Here is a 15,337-nt window from a genome sequence, read left to right as displayed (position 1 = left end):
CAAAAGACTGATTTTCTAATACCAGAACATGTAGAGATTACTTTGACATGATATTTTACTTCAAACTGGCATGATTTATACATTTCACTTTGAAGACCTCTTCAGTGAAAGTTGTATAAGGGCTGCATGTGCAATTGCAGCACTACTTTGAACAGAACTTTTTTTGAGATGAACCGTTTTCAAGTGGAAAATCTGCTTGTTTTCCAGCAGTGTTTTATCCGCTTTGTATAGTGCAATATAGTGGAAAATCCTCGAGTTGGGGAAAGCCAAGGGCTGCCTAACTGCCTGACAGAGGCTAGTAACTGTCAGGTTGAATAAATATCATACATGAAACTTTTGCATGAGGAGCTTAAATTATGAGACAGGAGGAACACACACACACATACACACCAGTTTAAAATTTCTACAGCGATTATGTTTGATACAGCTTGTCATATAGCTGAAAGTTACAGTCCTAAGCTCACATAAAATGCTAATGCCATACGTTTCACCTAATCTTTGTGACGAAACTGGCTCTACATATACGGACTATATGTTTATGCATGAATTTGGATCAACCCAAACTGCAAGTTAAATGTTTTTGAACAGCATTTAAAGCACTTAGGAAGTATTGTTTCGATTATTTAGCGTTACATGCATAATTCACCATTGTCAAAGTAAAGAAAATCAATTAGCCAGACTTGTAAAAAGTGAAATAAACAGTGAGGATTTGCTTATAACCGTCACTTCCTCAATTGTTATAATTTTGCAGTTCTGAAGATATTTTTTTTTTAAAAAGTCAACATCAGGTGTTTGTTAAAGAAGTCTACATTTTTTAGGAGGAAAAGGTGAAGTGCAGATCCACTAACAGGCGAGACAATATCAAATGCTAAAAGATTTTCTGTGTTTAGTGTAGTATTTCAGCATAGAACACAAGTGCTTCAGTCTCATACTTATTTCATGCTGTGAGGAAACCAAGGTTCGTGAATATTTCAGTGTCCTATTACGCTCCAAAGTCGCATTTGTCAGGTTCTCTGAGTCAGACAGTTGCAGGTTCAAACTTTCTGAGTCAGAGAGTTTCACGCTGCAATTTCCTGTTACTCTTCAATGTCCCCGGAGATCTCAATTCCCTGTTTTCCCTCTGATTCATACCATTTTATGTGTGGGCCTTGAAGGCAGCAAGAGTTCAACTTTGACAAAGGAGAGAAATGACTAGCTGCCACATCTTTCTTTCCTCAGTCCCCTCTCCTTTACTCTCACCTCTCCCGCTATATTCCTAACTCCTTCAATCACTTCGTCTCTACTTTCTTTTGTTGTTCCATTCTCAGTTTTTCTCTACCGCAGTGTCTGTTACTAATTGTCCCATTGCATGTTGTGCTTTGTCCTCACTGTGTCTTCTGTCCTGGCTTTAGTGCTTACTCCCCCTCGTTCTCTCGTGTTCTCTCCTCTTGCTCTGTACTGTCCTTCACGGGCAATTTACCAAGAGTGACATCCATTCACCTTTCAGCCCTCGAGCTTTCAACACCATTTTTAGCATAAAAACCCCAAAGGTGGAAGACCTAGAGAAAAGAGAACAGAGCAAGAGAGAGCTAGAAAGGGAGAATGAAACACTTGATTGAAAAAAAGAGCTTGATCTTCAAAGCATTAAATTGGGTTTTGCAGCATAGAGAGATGGAGGTATACAGTAACACACAGGGTTATGTGTGTGCACCTCTGACATGGTTAGGGTTGTAAAAATCTGCACCTGTCGGTTGTATCACATTCTGAGACTCGGCACAGATCCTTGGCCCTAATGGCCCTGTCATTCAAACTTGGTCTAATAGACAGACTGGACCGAAAACAAGTTGCCATGCAGTCATTTTGTTAACAGCCAAGGAGCTGTGGGGATTTTGCTACTGCAAAACCTCATGAAAACTTTCTTTATCTAAAAAAGAGTACTAGAGTAAGCTCTGGAAAAGGAAATCCTCTCAGAGACCAACCTCTTTATTGAAAGTAAATGCGTTTTTTTTTTTTTTTTTTTTTTAGTTTACAAAAGTCTAGTCTTCAATGCATTAAGTGTAAAATAGGATTCTTGACACCAGCAGTCATTGATGTTATCATTTTTTTCCTTTTTTAAAAAAAATGCCCATCACAATGTTAACAATTGAGGAATTGCATGTGTGAATATGTGGTTTGATAAATGATTTAAACAAGTGTATCCATCCAATAATTACACTTTCATATCAGTCAATTATGACGTACCCACATGGATTCAGATTTTATATGAATTAATGTAAATCATGTAAGGTCATCTGTGTTTAACAGAAAGGAAGTGGAGCATTTATTTTTACTGTGGTTAACCAAAGCAAACCAAAAAAAAAAAAAAAGCCTAGAAGACAATCTGCAAGACCTACATCCTTAGGAATGTTGTGTTTGTCGCTCCGAACTGCGTGACTGCATGTCAGATTCAATTATATATAAACTAGCACGCAAATGTTTCCTGATCTACTTAATGCATCAGCATGTTTGGTCTGACAAATGCTTGGCAGAATAACCAATCGCAGCCCATACTAACCTGAGGCTTCAAATAAATATTTATGGAAGTACCTGTAGCCCAAGGCGAACCACATTATGCAGACCTATCACACTTCGCCTTTACTCTCACTTCATGTCCCGAAGCCTGCAAACTTATCACGGAACTTCTTTGTCACATTAACGGCCCAATATTTTCCTGTACGGGACAATAAAGAGAAGTGTCATCTGTAACTGAGTTCCTCGTCAAGAAATTGGGGTTTCCAACGTTCCTCTCCAACTATGTTAATCAGTTGCTTTTGGTCGTGCCATTTTCCAGATACAGTTAAATTTAAACTGATGTTCAGAGGCTGCAGGGAAGGAGCTGTACAATCAAATGAAACCAAAGGAAGGAAAAGATGTAACTAGGTGAGACAAGATAAGTCGAGACAAGACAGGGTGAGGCGGAAGAGGAGGACAGAAAAGGACAGAACATGCAAGAAGCAACGAGGAAAGATTATGTTACAGTGAGACGTGGTAAGGTGATGCTGAGGTGAGATAGACGTAAAAAAAATTTCTTGCCTCTCAGTAACAACCAATTTCCATGATTTAAAAGGATCAATACATAGATTACCATTTAAACTAACAAATGCTTTGCATGTTTAAAGGCCTAAGGGCTGGATGTACAGATCACAATGCAATTTTCTGTGATACGTTGATAAATGCAATCAATGGTTCACCAAAAATCTGTTTTCCTATTACAATCTTGTTCATTACATTGATTTACTGTCACACAGTTCTGTGCAATCCCAGTTATAATGTCTTCAGGATATATTAGTCTGGATGTGTAAAATATCCTTTTGTACTTGATCCAGTAGAGCAACAAGACATCTGTAATCAAATCACATTATCACAGCTTCACTCAATTATTAGGTCATTACCTAATAGTGTCCCCACATGATTGCTTTTCTCAACTTGTTTCCCCTCCCTACTGCTTTCCTATTTTCTAATTTGATACTGAAGGAGGATAATTCTGTCTTGCAGGACACTTTCTCTTTGTTTTCTTTCTTTCAAAGACACAAACATCTACCTTTCACCTGCACACACCAACATGCACCACTGGGCAATGAGTTTAGACAAACAGTCGGGGTCACGGTGATTCACTCTGTCTCTAACTGTCAGGCTGGCTGCTGCCAGGCCTAGTTAAGTGCCCTCCCCTCTCCTTCCTCCTGCCTTTTAAGGCAGCCCAGCAACACGAAGGAGCAACAGGTGTTTCCCATCACCCACAATCAGCCAGCTCAGTGGGTGAAACTGATCAAGCCTCATCTGGTTCACTATTAAACCAGACACGAGCCAGCTCTCAGTGTGGGAGCGTAAAATGGAAAAAGGAAAACAAAACGAGAGACGGAGAAAGAGGGAATGACGTTTTTATGCTGGACCCTCCCGTTCCTGCCGTGTGTGCTGTAAGCACTGGACCCTCCGAGAAAAGGAGACACCCGCCGGAACCAACTCCCCCGTTCTGGTATCTTTCTCCACTCACCTGTTGCTGCTCCAAACGCTGGCTGCCACCGTTGTGAGCCAGTTTGGAGCATTCCCAGCATACGTCGTGAGTTTGTTGTCCCATCGTAGTTATGGCTCATTAAAGAACCTCTGTGTTGTGAGGAGACTTGAGTTGTAGTATCTCTCGCTATCATTGGAAGGATAGCCTCGTGTTTTAGTTAGCATTCTTGAGATGGACGTTTTCTCGCCTGGGTGTTACCTACCGCGAGTTGGTTATAGTTTTGTTCTCATTACAGTTCCGCCCGGCACTTAGGTGCCGTTTCAGGATTCAGAGCTTGTGCGCTCTACTTTTGTTCACTGTATATCTAAACTTCTGTTGTTGTCCCTGAGGACAGTGTTAATAAACCAGAGTTGCATTCTATTCCGACTGTTCATTTCCTGCGCCTGAGCTCTCACATTGAACCCCCGTGACACTAACGAAAAATAGAACTGACTCCTTGTGTCAACAAAAGACCAGCTTTGTTCCATGCACTTGGTCTTGTTACAAAATCCAATATCGGAACAATCTGAAATGGACTTTGAGAGGACAATACACTGTGTTCTGTCTTAGTCTCAGGAGAAAAGGGAATTGGGAAGAATAATATACGTGTTAATTTGTCTTTACAAAGGTAAATATGACAGTAAAGGGATGTGCTGGCATCTGTAACCCTGTGACTGCATATGTAATAGTGCATATTCTACTGGATAGAGCTAGAATGTTTAGGCACGACTGAACAGAACTGCCAAATATGTAGAATTCTTTCACTGAATTTGGGTGTAATTCTCTTCTTTTTCAGAGTACTCCAAGCAGCAGATACTGTAAAATCTGCTGCTACCCTGCCGGTGCTCATATACCCATAGCTGGGTGGAGTTGGGTTGAGTTTTGTCCAGAAGGAACGGAGGCAAAGGCTCTACAATGAACAGGAATCTCACAGGTCAGTTTATGAAATCTGGAATGCATGCTCTTCATTCTGTTCAGTTTGCTCTCAAAGGAGACAATATTGTTCAGGTAGATATGAATAGAGATGCTGCATAATGAAACATAATCATCACAGTTACTTTCTGACTTTCCTTGTGTTTGTTGTCTTTGCACTGTCAGAAGGTTAATTGAGTTTATGTGAGTAATGGTCAAAAATGTCTATAAAGATTTTCAGTCAATGACATCAGAATACACCACTGAGGTGTAGCATTGAAACCACTGTCAGGTGATGAATGACATTGATCATTTTGTTGCAATGCAGTGTTTGGCTGGGAAATCTTGGGTCCTGGGATTGATGGAACATGACAAAGAGCCCAAAGTGTTGACCTAGAGGCCTGCCACTGCAGCCCATACGTCCCAAATGATAAACTGCCAAGCTTGTTTTTAGATACATTCAGAGTTGTATTGATGGCACACAGGGGAGCTACACAATGTGTATCAGGCAGGTGGCTTTAATATATGGCTGATTGCTGTACATCCACAAAATACTCTATTAAAGACAAACAAACTTGCTGTTTAGTCTCGAGGCAACCCTCAAAGATTTAAATGCCCAGGACTCCACTTCTTTCAATAGAACAGATGTAGCCTCTTAGATGAATAACCACATGTTTTCCAAACAAAACAATACCTTCCCTTGCCTCTTGCTTATTACCTTTAGGCAATGCTTGGAGACTACATGCATTAGTTTTACAGAATCCAATGCATTAGGGCTTATTTTACAGGCTAAGCTTTCACTTTTTTAGTCAATAGAACATCCACTGAGAATCAATTAAACCCTGCAGGTGGAAGCTGAACCAACCAGTCAAGTGTATATAGTGGTTGAGATGATGCTGTGACTTGACAGTTCTGAAAACTCCTGAAAAGTTGTAAACAGAGCTGAGACAGTTGGTGTGGAAGTAAAATTAGACTGATACTGGACAGTGTTTTGTTTGTTTTTCCACTCTATGGTAAACCACTGCACAGATGTCACAGAAGTAAGTTTTGTTTAGAGTCCCAGCAAGTTGGGGAATATTTGTCACGAATCCTGTGGCGTCCAATGAAATAATGTAGCTGTAATATTCAACATTTATTTATTTGGCTAATAAACCCTTTCTGTATGCAATACTTTAATACTTCTGCAGTACTCATTTGGTTTTGTTAATAAAATCCTTCAACTAGACAGCCGTCTTTAACCTAAAACACACTTCCTCTCTGCTTTTGCTTGAGTCATTTTATCACCTTATGATGGGGTTAGTCAGGGACCGGCATGCCAGCAGGAGATGCCATATTGTGTTACGGATTTTGCCTTTAGGAAAAGATGTGAAACATGGTGTGACTTGATACAAGTGTCCTTGTTATCATGGGTTTGAGGTTATGGCAGGTGGAGTACTTTATTGTCCAGCTGAGCTGTCGTCATCCGTACTGGATGCACACTGACTGACACATTGTCTTCCTCCCTCCTCCCTCTCTTTTGTGTCTCTGCCTAATGAAGTGTCAACACTAATGATGTTCACTAATTCTCCTGACTTAACGTGTCACTCCTCACTGCTCCTCTCTCAGAGGTTACCTCAGGATTACCACTGCAGTAAATGTACTTCAACAGGGCAGCTGCAAGTGTGTGTGGACGCGTGTCTGCATGATTGTGTCTTCTTCTCCTGCTTGGCTTCTGCTAAATAAGCAAGAAAGTTTTGCAGTGTTTGCTTGTCTGATGGCACATGCATCAGAGTTGTCCTGCCCTGGTAAGTCCTCCCTATGGACGGATGGCTTATTTTAGAATATAGGTCAAAATAAATATTCAAATATGATTAATGGTAAGGAGGGTGCAATTTTATCAGCATTTTTGGGACAGGGTGAGTCAGTAGTGTATGTTGTAGAATAGACACTGATGTTAAGCGATGGTGATCCTGGAAGAAAGTGACAAGGGGAAGACAGGTTTTAGTGGAGCATTGATCAGTGTCAATAAAATTGCTAATTTACTGAAAGGTTGGTACTCTGAGGTTGTTTTGGTCTCTACTTTTAACAAAACGGATACATGCAGATAGCGGAAGAGGATGCGAAAGTTGTGTGAAATGCACAATGGGAATGGCAAACTAAATGGCAGGTAAAACAGACTAAACCGTTACAAGCTTCCAGATCTGCTTCTCTACTGCAAGATGGACACAGTTAACTAGTTTGACAGTGAAACAGTCAAATGCATGTTCACCAAAACCCAACCCTGTCTAACCAAAAGTTATGAAACCAGGTAGGATGATTAGAGTTGAACTCAAAGTGTGCTGTTAGATTTGGATTTTACGTGAGGACACTTCCTGTCTTGTCTTTGCATTTTACTGTAATGTACCATTTAAATAAAACATGTTTATTTTTTCTATTTTTCCTTTAAAGGAAAGATCAGAGGTATCTTTTAGGTGTTCACTCCAACTTGGATAGTAATAAACAAAGGTGACGAAAGACATACCAGCCTGTCAACTGGGACAATTTCTAAAACAGAGGGAAAAAATAACAAAAACAAAACATTGTCTTAAGTAAAATCATACAGTGTATAACCAAAGAACCAGAGTAGCTAATACTGTACAGTTATAATGATCATCTAAGTGAACTACCTCAGGCTAGGTAATACCCAAACTATATAATGCCAAGGCTTGTGCAAATTGTCAAAGAAAGCAATTTAAGCAACTACAACCCATGTATGTTTTCTACCTTTCTTTCTTTCCATCTCCCTGTATGCCTCTCTCTGTTTCTATACTTGGAGATGCTTTTTCCAGCGTTTCTCTAATGAAGGTGCTAACAACCCAAATGTCACTAATGCCTCTGTGCACCCCAGACAAGTGATCTGGGCCATTATTGACTTAGCATACACACAGCAATCCCAGTGATGTAAGGAAAATGTAATTGAATATGAAGTAGTCTGCAGAGAGATGGAGAGCACCTCAGTACCCAAACGGACAACCACTCTTGTGAGGGCACGCTCTCTCATATGACCACACGAACGCACACACACAGGCTCTCTGTGGTAATGGAGACAATGTATTTCTAATGGCACCATCCAGACTGAGTAGGTAATTGTGATGTATTAGCATGCCGTGGCTGAGATTAGATTACAGACGACAGGGTTTTGCAGTGTCTGTGTGTTTTTGTGTGTGTGTGCGTGTCACTTTCTTGCCTCCTGCACCTCTGATTAGCCCCCGGTGAAAGAAAGGGTATTGACTCGTTTTGCTTTTATTCTAAATCATGATTAATCTGGCAATCTCATGCTGAGTCACTCCCCAGTTAGGGAGTCTCGGGAGGTCTCAGGCCTTTGTCCAAATTGGGCAACACTGAACTGCTGTGCACAGCTCGGTCTGCTCAGGATCTCAGTTTGCAGGTAAACGTCTGAAGAGAGGGAACAAGTAGCTTTGAGTGGGTTCTTGTAGTCTGTCTCATTTGTGGTTTTTGTAGAAAATACTGCACCACAGTAAGACTGTCAGTCATCAACCTGAAGAAGTTTGTTCCTTTCTTTTACATTTTCTTATGAAAGCTGAATGGGAATTAGTACATAGATTGCATGAAAAGTCAGGACTGTTTCCAACAATGTTTAAAACCCTTAGAAAATGTGTCATTTTATTCAGTGTCCAGTCAGTATGGTCAACCGTTTGTAGTGTTACATCCTATTTTACCCCTTGCAGGCAGATGCTGTTTCAAGAAGTGAGGAAAGAAAAAACAAAATGCGGGTGAACTAGCTAGTTAGAAGCTTTTCACTCGATTGTATCCTCTATAGCTTACTGATAATGGGCCACAACCATTTCAATATGATTATTTTGACCATTAACCCTTTGATACACAACATGGGTCAAGAGACACCCATTTTTCATTGAATATGGGTCACTTTTGACCCATGTTGTGCGTCAAAGGGTTAATAGTAGTGCTGGGCTGCGCCGTGACTAATTATATCGCATAAGGTGACTACATAATGTAGCTAATAGTACCTGTTTGGTTATGATTTCTGCCTGAAGACAACTGCCATGATCCTGTGCTACTTCACGACATCATCAGTGACGTTTTATATTGAGAGACCCCTAGAGTCAGAAATTCAATAATTTGCATTTAAAAACTAGACTCATAATATTTAGCAATTTTTAATATTTTGTACTGAGTTGTTGAGTGAGTGTTATTATTTTTTATTCATTTAAACTGTAGTACAGGGAAATGAAAAGTTCACTTTTTTGTGTTTTTATTTTCCATGGTAATGGTTTCAGTTGCAAGTTGTAATTGTTTGTTGTTTGCAGTCTTGCATTTATCTTTTTACGGTTGAGTAAATTAATCAACTGATCAAATTTTTTAAAAGAATTTTACACATTTGAATATATAATTTGGATATTGAGAGAGCATTAGTAAATCACAGCATAAGCTCAGAAACAGTGCATGTATTTTATGTATTCTGTACTGTTCCTGTTCACCATATATAGTTCTTTCCAGTGCACATCAACAACAACTTGTGCAATTTTTCCCGAGGATGTCAAAAAGAGAAGAAACGCTGACCTTAGATTCTGAAAATAATTGTAGTTTTGATCCGGGAGACGAAAACATTTTTCAGTGCTATCTTATATTTGTCAGTGGATCGGCATAAAGCAGACAGGAGATGTGATCTCCTTCCACTGTTTCTTATTCTTACCTTTCTTCTCTGCTTTTTGTCATCATCTCCAGGCCCCTGCGAGGGGTAGTTTCTCTTATTAGGTACCCATCTACCGTTCATAATTGGGCTGCCATTAGAGCTGAGGGAAGCAGGTTGTGCTGGCAGTGGGGGAACAGCTTGCTAAAATGGGTCATTATTGAATAAATGAATTTTTATTTAGTGACATAAATTGAAGGAAACCAGATCGCAACAGTGCGTGGGGTTTATACATGTTCACTTTCTCCATCTACAGTACAAAGTATGATAGATGAGACATAATACGGTGTACTGACAATATAATAACGCGTTTTGTGGTAGCACATTTTCTTTGATTTTTGGTTTTCATTACAAGGTTTACAGGTGCAAAGCAGTCTTTGTGTTGAGATATTCTAACCAATAGGAGTGCACCTATTGTACACTGTCACACGTTTTCACACATTAACCAAATGCAATGCCAGTAATTGATAGACTTAGTCAAAAATTTATTTTATTCTGTTCATAATCTCCGCCTCATGTAACGGCAAACTACCATAGGTGTGATGTAAAGCCTAGAGATCTGTACATAATTTGCAAACAGGGTGCTAAATTATCCAGCACATTGGCAGTACTGAAAATGCCAGAACAGCATTTCCTTCTTGTTTATCCCCGGAGGAGTGGACAGCCTTTTCACTTTTCACAGAAAAGTCTTCTGTGCCGGTATGCTGGCGCGCTGGCTACTATTTATCATTTAACCACGCAGCCAGCACTGACTGAATGGTAACACAGGCTTGTTTAGCCAGGCCATTATCCTCACATTGTTTCAGAGCTCTGCTGCTGCAGCAGGAGCATGCGGCTGAAGTCAGTGACTTTAGGGAATAGGTCTTTTTCATCGCAAACATTTTAACTTGTCATAGCAGATAAAACAAATTCGACTATCAACTCAGTAAGCCATGCCTGTGTCTTACATGGCAAATAGCATATCTAAATGTCTGCCATAAAAGAACACGTTTTTGTATACTGAACTAATCACAACTCAGAGCTGGCATTTAGTTCCCTTGTGAGACACTGACAGCAAACATAGGTCATCACAGAGCCATAACTTTGCATTCAGTCCATAAAGACTACCTGACTCTGATGGTATTTAATTTCAATAAAGTCAATCTATAGGAGAACCGAGGACAGTCTGACCCAAACTAAATAGCTTTTAGGATAATTAGACCAAAATCAGAATGCAACTGGCCCAAACAGTCCCTTATCGAAAGGCAATGACAGAAGTGACAGCAGCATTATTAGCCACCAGTTACCAAGCAGTTGTGGTCAAGAAGAGCAGCCATACTCCCTATTTATTTTGCTTTACAGTTCACACTCTAGATTGTGGCTCAAAAAAGCCACATTTTTTCTGTAATGTGAGAGTTTGCTACTTTTCACTCTCTTGCATCCAATGGATGCAATATATGCAATTTGAAGATGCCATTGTGGGCTTGAAAATATCACCTGGGGGAAATGTCTGGTGGGGATTGTTCTTTATTTTGTCATGTTGTTGTTTGTAGACCAAGGAAGTCATTGATCACAGAAATGATTATTATTGGCAGCCCCAGAGCAGTGCCCACCTGCTTCAGAAGTGAGTCAGAAATCAAAGTTTTTCAGTGAAATATTAACTTTACTATTCACTACTTTATAATCATCATAACATTCACAACATCATGTAGCCGATATGTGAGACAAGAACTATTATCCATTATTAATATCCAATTATTAGCAAAGAAGAGTATTTTTCTTATTTCTCACATTTTTGACATATACATCTGATATTTTTCCTCTGATCTTGTGTTGGCTTGAGACAGTGACAGCACACTACACATTTAAAAAATGCCTGAAATTTTTAATGAAATCACAGGAGGGGGGCTTTGCTGCCTACTGATGATTAAATAGTTTTTTTTCTTTGTTTTATAAAAACGTTCACTGTTGTGATTATTAAGTAGAACCTTGCTGTGCACTCCCAGCTGTGCAAATCATTCCTCATGAATCACCCGAAATGGTAAAATCATTGAGCTTTATCTTCTGTGCTTAAGAACACTAAAACATAACGCAACACAATTGTAATTAAATGATGAAATCGTTCCAAGTTATCAGCTACGTAAACTGTTTTCACTATCTTCCATCAGGACCAAACTCATTGCCTTCTTTAGATGAAATATTAATATGAGGCATCAATTCCTTGTAAGACATAAGTTTCTATTAAAGAAGCGAACACTATGACAAAGATCTAAGTGACAAAACAATGATAAGATTCAGTAAGACAACACTCATAATTGCCAGTGAAATTATCTCAGTCTGTTGTGTTTGTTAACTTGTGATTGGCTGCTACATTTCTACTTAGCTTTGCGGGTGTTCATTTAATTATTATGAGTAGACACCCATAGTACTACAGAAAACAAAGACGATGCGCTAATTAGACAATGTGTTTGTTTTTGTGTATTGTGGATTTTGTTGTTGTCAGCTCATAAGCCTTTGGTGAGGGTTACCGATGCATGGAAAGCAATCAATGACAGGAAACAAAAGGATAATTGTTTAATAGCGTCTACAGTCTATTGTCCCCTAATTCTACTTGAAAAGAATTTGATGTCTGAACTTCATAGCAATATACCCTCAAGAATAATCCTCTTTTCAAATTTCCAGTAGCTTCACTGCTACAGAGACTTGGATCTCGTTGCCATTTAATTCTTTATATTATCCTTACTTTGTCTGTGCACTTTTATTTAATTCAATCTAGCCAATATAAAAATGATCAATCAGGGATAATGTGCTGCATTGTGATGTTAAGCATTGCCAGACGTCTGTAATTCATTCTACCATAAGGAGACGCCCAGCAGGGTTTTCTCAGCTTGATGGCTCCCTCCTTCTTTTCCTGCCCATCTGTTTTCACGGATAAATCCTCCCCTGCCAGGCTCCGTCACCATGAGGAATTCATAAAGAGCTGACCCACACATATGGCCACTTCATTCGATGGCCATCATAACTGAGCTGAGCATGAGTAAGTTGTGGGTCTTTGCTCACTACTTCATGCTGAGGTGATTAGGTCTAATGTGGTGACAGTACTTGCTCTTGACATGGGCACAAGCTATAACTTCCAGGCAGACATGAACTGCATTTTACACATGTACACCTTTACCAGGCTCCTTGCTTCAGTGTTGCTAAAATGCAGTGTCGTGTATGGAACATCAGGTTCGTCAAATGTCAGATCGTATGTCGTCTGTAACCGATGATGAAAAAAAGCAAATGCACATTTTACTGAAGCTCCGATGCATGACCTGAATGACTGAGAATCTACACAGACACGTAATTAGACAATCTGTAATAATGATTGGTTTCTGTATCTGTCTTTCTTTTGTAAATCAAGTGTGCTAGATTGATACAGGACAAACTGCAAGTGTTTATGACAATAGAGGTTGGCTGTTTCGACTGTTTGTGAGCATTGGTTGCGTCTCTCAGGCTTTGATATGACCTTGAATCCATGTGCGTAGGCCTGGAGGCCACTGCTTTGCCCCAGCTTTCTCCGTGTGTTATTTCTAAGAAGCATGTTTGTGTCTCGGAAAGGCTATTTGAAATTCAACACTTTAAAGGCCGCTAAACTTATAGGGTCATCAGAGCACCAAGCATGCTTCCTTCGTCTTCTCAGGCCTACTGTCCTCATATGGTTTGAAAAGGGTAATGTATGTGTCTGGAGGTTATTTAACAGCTCAGGGTTGTTAAGTCTGATCAATGACCTTAAGATGTTCTTGCAGATCCTGCAAAAGCAACTGGTCGTGTAAAGTTTCTCTGTAACACTGAGTTTGGAAGGACATTTGGTTGCTTATCCACCACCGGACCGAGAAAGATGATATTTTCAACTATAGATAAACTAATCTTTCTTTCAAAGAGGTCATGCTTGCATTGTGTCTTTTACTGGTCTTCAAGTGAAGACTACTTTCTTTAATACTTTCATATTGGAATTCACTCAGCATTGCACTTTCCAAATCCCCATGTCGAAACTCCTCAGTTCTACTTTTTGGAGATCTATTTTGCTTCCTCTGATTTTCTGATAATCCCCATACCTTTCAAAGTGGATGCGGAGCATAATAGGACTCATCCCTATGGAAACCTTACGTTTTTGGCTCAAGGACAGCCCTTTGAAGTTCTTAAAACCGTTTTACGATATTATCAGAGACGGGAATGTAGGATTTCAAAGATTACCTGAGGAGGTTTGGCAGGGACTAAGCGCTATAAAAAATAATAATACGTGAGTAAAGTCTTGTGTATTTTTTGCTGTTTTTTTTTTATGCTGCTGTCTGTAACACATTATAGGTTTTTTATTTACAAGTTTTAATGATGCCACAAAACTTGCCACACATAAAACTGAAGTAACAGATGATACTTATTGCTTTAAGAAGCGTTTGCTCGATGCTTGTTGCATAATTAAAAGCTGAAAATGTTTTAAGGCAACTGCTGATGACAACATTTGCATTATGCATCTTGTTTCACACTTCAGTGTGTGCATAATTTGTCAAGGGACATAGCTATTTCAATATACACAGTATATGTCTGCGTTTTACCTCAACTGTATTCTCTATCCTGGCTGACATGTAGTAACTGACATCTACAAGTTAATAAAGCCGTACTTGTGCACTCTGCCTTTTTTCCATGCAACAGGCCTTCCTGGGTCTTCTGCATGCACCAGATAGTAAGACATCAGTTTAGATGTGGAGGATTCTCTTCACAAAGAGAATGCTACCACTGCAGGAAGAGAGTCAGAATTGACCTTGTTGGTGTCACAGCAGCTCAATCACACTGTCTTAGCCTGTTTCCTCAGCTTCCTCCTGCCGCCTGACAAGGAACAGGAACGGAAGCTCACTTGCCTGCACCCACCCCAAATCCTTCAAAGTTATGTCAGTTGCTCCGTCTGTCATCACTTCCCAAAATGTGTGTGTGTGTGTGTGTGTGTGTGTGTGTGTGTGTGTGTGTGTGTGTGTGTAGGTGTGTGTGTAGGTGTGTGTGTGTGTCTTTTTCATTGTGAGAAATTCTTGTAGTGATTAAGAGAACAACATCTAAGGCTCAGAAGCCGTTGTCAGGTCTGGGTAGGACAAGTCAACGATATTTATGTTTTGGATGCAACAGACGGTGGTAGACTGTGATTGATTGATCTGTCCTTAATATGACAGCCATTATGTTTAGTCTGACAGCTCAGAATTAAAAGGTTACAATGGATGCAGCAGCTACTGGAGCAGCAGGGTTCTGTTACTGTATTTAATCCTCTCCTCCCCTCCCCTCCTCTCCCCTCCCCTCTTGCAGTCAGCATGTTATAGGTGTAAGTGGAAGTGAGTCTTTATCACTTTCTGTCCTCTGATTCAATATTACTTCAAACAGAAGCAGTTAAACAGACCTAACGGTGAATGAGCTTAATTTACACAGGAGTCAGCCGGTGCTAATTGCTGCGCTTAATCTTGTGGTTGAGAGAGAAATGTACTTTGCTAACTTAACTCTATTAGCACAGTGCATCATCTCTAAGGGCAGGATGCAATGTATGTATGTATGAATGTATGAAACCTGCTGTGAGGTGTTGTGTGGATGTGTGTGTGCATGTTGATGTACTTGACTGGGTATGTGTTAGATATATACAGCAATGGCTGAATGGAAGAGAAAACAATTCCGCCCAAGTATTCTAGACAATTAGAAGCCCTCTGTAACTTATATTATTAGAATACTTT

The sequence above is a fragment of the Amphiprion ocellaris genome, chromosome 14, assembly GCF_022539595.1.
Source record: "Amphiprion ocellaris isolate individual 3 ecotype Okinawa chromosome 14, ASM2253959v1, whole genome shotgun sequence".
NCBI lineage: Eukaryota > Metazoa > Chordata > Actinopteri > Pomacentridae > Amphiprion > Amphiprion ocellaris.
This window is presented reverse-complemented; position numbering follows the sequence as displayed.